At 38.6% G+C, this 5,494-nt stretch overlaps 1 pseudogene; it reads right to left on the bottom strand.

Moving 5' to 3' along the window:
• Positions 1–1,519: 1,519 nt before the first annotated feature.
• Positions 1,520–4,273, bottom strand: LOC111375162 (annotated as a pseudogene).
• Positions 4,274–5,494: the final 1,221 nt, after the last annotated feature.

Genomic DNA, 5,494 nt, shown 5'->3' with positions numbered 1-5,494 from the left:
CCAAAAAATTCGTACCTCCACATGAAACAGTCCTGCTACACCAAAATCAGTCATAAAAGAATCAGACCCTACACCTGCTGCCCCAAAATCGGTCGTAAAAGAATCATACCCCAATCCAACTCCTGCTCATGTAACTTTCTTAAACCTTGGCCTAGACAAATGGGTTGTTGACACTTGCAAGGAGCTGGGCATGAAGCAACCCACTCTGGTCCAACATCACTGCATTCCCAAAATACATTGAAGAGACAGAAGAACTTGCAATGAAGGGATTGATGGACAACAGAAGATATTAGATTTGATTGCGAAGGAACTTCTAGAAAACTTGAGGATAACCTGATTGGTATGATAGTTGCTCAATTTGATTCTGTATTTTTGATACTAGGGAAGCAACTAAATGGAGAATTGAACAAAACAAACTTTCACTAAACTGTTTTTCCTTCTTCTCCCCTCCCTTCACTTGAACCTTAAATGCATCAGATCCCGATTGCTGATGAGAAGAAGTCCTCGGAAGCTGAATTGAATCCATGATTCTGAATCTCTAGAATTTGGTCCTTGGAAACACCATTATTAAGTACCTGTAGGATCTCATCCATCATTGCATTTGTATTCCATGGTTTCAGCTCCAGAAAATGAGTAAAACATTTAATAAAAGTTTCGGGATGACTTTAAATAGCTATTTGTAGCCTTCAAATTTTTTAGCATGGCATTTGTTTTTCCTTATCCAGGAAGGACCATTGCCTCACAATGAACGGAAACCTTTGGACATCTATCCTGCACCACTCCACAGATGCTAAATTCTACAATGACTACGGTTCTTCATCCTGACTGTTGAAGGGAAAGTCAATTTGGTTGCCAGTTCTAGAAGCTGTAATCGTTAGATGATTTCTAACATATTCCTTGTGTAGACACAGTTCTCAAATACCGGAGGACTTTGACGGAGGATTGGGATGGCAGAATTCAACATCTGCATAGAAATTTTTTATCAAATAAGTGTTTTCTTCCTCTACATTTCTCTTTCACACTGATTATTCCTTTTCATGTCGGCAAAAATTTTTGCCCTGTTTGGTTTATATAAACATCAAATTTTTAGAAAATTTTGATGAAAGATAATGTGTAGTTGAAAAGTTGTAAATTTCATAAAATGTTTGACTAAAATTTGAGTAATGCTATTTAGCATTATAGTAGGCAATATATTAAATAAAAGATGGAATTAAATAAGTTATTTAATCCACTTATCAATTAATGCTACATTAACACCACATAAAATGGGGTTAAAAATGCCAATGGAGCTAAATATCATTACTCTCTTCTTTTTTAGTTGAACCATACAAGGGCAAAGTATCTTAACACAATTCATATATTCGAAAGAAATTCAGTAGTGATTAAAATCAATAAAAACTTCATCCATGTAAAAGAAATCGAGAAAATCACTGTACGAGAACCATTGAGTAGGCCAACTGTGCAGTGCAGTACCAGAACCATTATGGGGAAAAATGAGTGCCTCAACATACCAGAACCATTATGGGGAAAAACGAGTGCCTCAACATATTCAAAAACAATATAATCCAGTCGCATGCTTGTACATATTATCTTTTCAGCTAAAGAAGTAGAATCAAAATTTCCTAGCAAAATAATCTAATAAACAAAACTAAAGCATGGCATTGCTTTCTCTTCTAGTTGACAAGAACGGTGGATATATTGGAAGCCACATAACTTAGTTTTTTCCTTCTTTAACTTCTCTTTTACGTTTTTTGCCTTTTTTCTTCCATAAGCCTTTTTCTGCTAATGTCTTAAATTTCTGAGCTTTTCATGCTTGGGCTTTCTCATCAAAGCCCTCATCCATCATTTTCATTGTCGCTATGCGCCTGGCTTTGTAAACCTGAAAATCACGTTACTAGGTAAGGAATCCTCATCTAAACGGAATATGAAATCCAAGCCATACATTTACTTGACAATTATTCATTGAAAGTTCAATTTACTCCGGATATAAGATACACGATCTAGTAACAAGTTGCGCGGACAATACTAACTAATGAAGGAATAATTATTTTAGAAAATTCACTCTTACCCGTGTAATATTATTATCAAGCACTTCTTTTTCTTTACACTCGAACTTGTCCAATTGCTTTCCAAGAGCAGCTTCTATTTCATGTATAAGATCCACCTCGTTCTGCAAAATATATCTTAAAAACTGAGTTACGTAAGTTAACGGAAACAAGAAACCCTTGAAGACGTAGAATTAATCGCTGGTCATTATGATGAGTAAAACGAAGGGGTTAAATTATCCGATATCTTTCTAGTGGAAGTTCAACTTTGGATTTAAATAAGAGGAGTGCTATTTATCAACACTGGCATTTAGCACCAGTCTATGTGGCAATTACATGACATTTAATAGATTCATTTAAATGAAAGTCATATGACTTGTTTAATTGAATCTATAAAATGTACCGGATAGACTGGTGCTCTAATACCACTTGTAGTAGATAACATTATTCATGATTTAATTTAATGAGTTTGTTCGATTTCAACAAAAATGTAAAACATATCAAGAATTAAACAGATTAAATCTTTGGAGAGTGAACGACTACGTGAATATCTAACGGGAAAGTGTCCATTGCATGTTTGATGCAGAAAGAACAGAAGTGAAGAAACACAGTGAAGTAGTGTTTTCCTAAAAGATTGGTAGGGCAAGGAACTTTTGTACGCATCGGAACCTAATAATTGCAGCTTCAAAATTGAACAAAGCTAATTTGAATATATACCTGGGTGACAAAGCTAACAGCCAGGCCTCCTCTTCTGGCTCTTGCAGTACGCCCAACACGGTGAACATAATCCCGAGCATACCTATAATGAGTAGACAGTGGATTTTGGAAGAGCATGCCAGATGTATTAACAACAATTAAACAAATGGTTAGAGTAATTACTTAGGTATATCATAGTTTATGACCAGATCGACTGTTGGAATATCTTAACCGCGACTGGCAACATCCGTGGCTAGCAATACAGGGACTTGACAAGATTTGAATTTACGCAACGCAGAAAGCCTCAGAGACTGGGATTTGAAAGAATGCAATGCTGCAACTTCCACTTCGAGTTCTTCCACCAACAAAGACAAGAGCTCGCAACTCCTGCTCAATCCCGGTTAACACAAAGAAAATATCCAATGAATAAGACAAATGAAGAGGTTTACACAATAACTAAATCAATTCCCACATAAACAAGGAACCCTACCATGTCAAATTCTCAGAAGTGATTTATCAGCAGTTATTCTTAACTTTTTGATATTAAACTTACAACATCGTTGATGCAAGATGTGCCCTAATTGATGCACCATGTTACACTCTTGAGCTCTCTTATTTTGAAAAATTAGCGCTGACATGGAAAATGGGCAATTTCACTACTGCTATAGAAACTAAGCTGCTATAGAAACTAAGCTGGAGACTTATTGTGCTGATACTCAAATTTACTCTCCTTCAATCATGGCCATTTATGAGATTTGAGTCAATTATTTGACAGTCATACTTTAGCGATTCAACTGACAGATTCTAGCTTTGCCCAAAAATTATGCTATTTTTCAATACAAAGTGTAGTGTTTGAAGCATGTTTTTACATCAATATCTCACACATGTAAGATAACTGTCCATGCATCCATAAACAAGTATGAAGAGATTGGTGAATTCCCTGCAGCCATTTAGTATCATGATGATAACATATACCATGTTTACAACAATTACAGGCTTACAGCTAATATAATGTCCTTGTCAACTGAAACTGAATGATGAAAAGAGAGATTACTGAGACAACCTTGATATTATAACAAAACAATACCTGCAGGTGGAAACAAAAATTATAGCAGATCGAATCTCCATTTCTTCCATTTTGGTCAGAATGTGCAAAAGATATACATCCTTCACATTTTTGGGGATAAAAAGATACTGCTGTTTCAGAACTCTACTGTCTTGAAACATTCATGTGCCTCGTAGAAATATGCCTTTTTTGCAGAGAGCTAGAGCAATGTTTGTAAATTACTGGTCTTGGTAGCAGAAAATAGTAAAGTTTGTCGATTCTTGGGAAAGCACTGGAAAAATTGCTACAGGCGGGTTTCATTCGAGAGGTGCAATAACCCGAGTGGTTGGCAAACATTGTACTTGTGAGGAAGTCAAACGGAAAATGGCGCATGTGTGTAGATTATACTGGGTTGAACAAGGTATGCCCAAAAGACTCATACCCGCTTCCCAGGATAGATCACCTGGTAGACGCTACATCGGGTCATGAAAGGCTCAACCTTCTAGATGCATTTCCGGATATCATCAAATTTCAATGGCTGAGTCCGACCAGGAGAAGACGTCATTTATCACAGACTTTGGCACGTACTGTTACACGGCCATGCCATTCGATTTGAAAAACGCCGGGGCGACTTATCAGAGGATGGTGAACAAAGTCTTCCACGGTTTGATCGAAAATATTGTAGAGGCTTATGTTGACGATATGGTGGTCAAGAATGCCAAGGTTGATGACCATGTGGCCTGTTTGCAAAGAGTGTTTGACGTTGCCCGACAAAACAAATTAAGGTTCAATCCAGATAAGTGTGTTTTTAGTACTGCAGGAGGAAAATTCCTAGGCTTCATGATCACGCAAAGAGGCATCGAAGTGAACCCAGACAAAATTCAGGCAATCCTAGAAATGAAAAGCCCTACCAGTAGGAAAGAGGTCCAGAGGCTAATAGGGCGGGTAGCCGCTTTAAATCGTTTTATGAGCCAGGCGGGGGAAAATGCTACACTTTTTCAAGGCTATAGGGGGTTCCTCCAACTTCGAGTGGACCTGAGAACGTGAAGAGTCACTTAAGAGCTTGAAGCAGTCATTACAGAAGCCTCCAATCTTGACCAGCCCATGCCTCGGGGATGTGTTGTGTCTCTACTTGGCAGTCTCACCAAGGGCAGTTAGCGCGATGCCAGTGAATGAGTTCGGAAAGGCACAAAAACCGGTCTATTATGTGAGCCAAGTATTGAGGGGCGCAGAGGTAGGATACAGCCTGGCAGAGCAGCTAGTGTTTGCATTAATTGTCGTGGTTAGGAAGCTGAGGCCTTACTTTCAATCTCACATGGTGCAAGTAATGACCGACCAACCTATCAAGCAGATCCTACATCGACCAGAGACCTCTGGGAGGATGTTGAAATGAGCAATCGAGTTAAGTCAGTTTGATATTGAATTCAGGCCAATGACGACTATTAAGGCACAGACTCTAGCAGACTTCATCGCTGAGCTCACCATTCCGCCCGAGCATCCGCCGGGGGAATAAACAAATTGGAAAATTTATGTGGATGGATCTTAGAACGATGAGGGATCTGGGGCGGGGATCATAATGGTAGGTCCAAATGGTGAAGAGTTGGAATACTCGCTGCGTTTTGAATTCCCAGCTACAAATAATGATGCCGAGTATGAGGCAGTAATCACGGGGTTTAGGACTGGCAGCCAGACTCGGGATAGCTTCAGT

The sequence above is a fragment of the Olea europaea genome, chromosome 2 (genome assembly GCF_002742605.1).
Source record: "Olea europaea var. sylvestris chromosome 2, O_europaea_v1, whole genome shotgun sequence".
NCBI classification, from domain to species: Eukaryota; Viridiplantae; Streptophyta; class Magnoliopsida; order Lamiales; family Oleaceae; genus Olea; species Olea europaea.
This window is presented reverse-complemented; position numbering and strand designations above follow the sequence as displayed.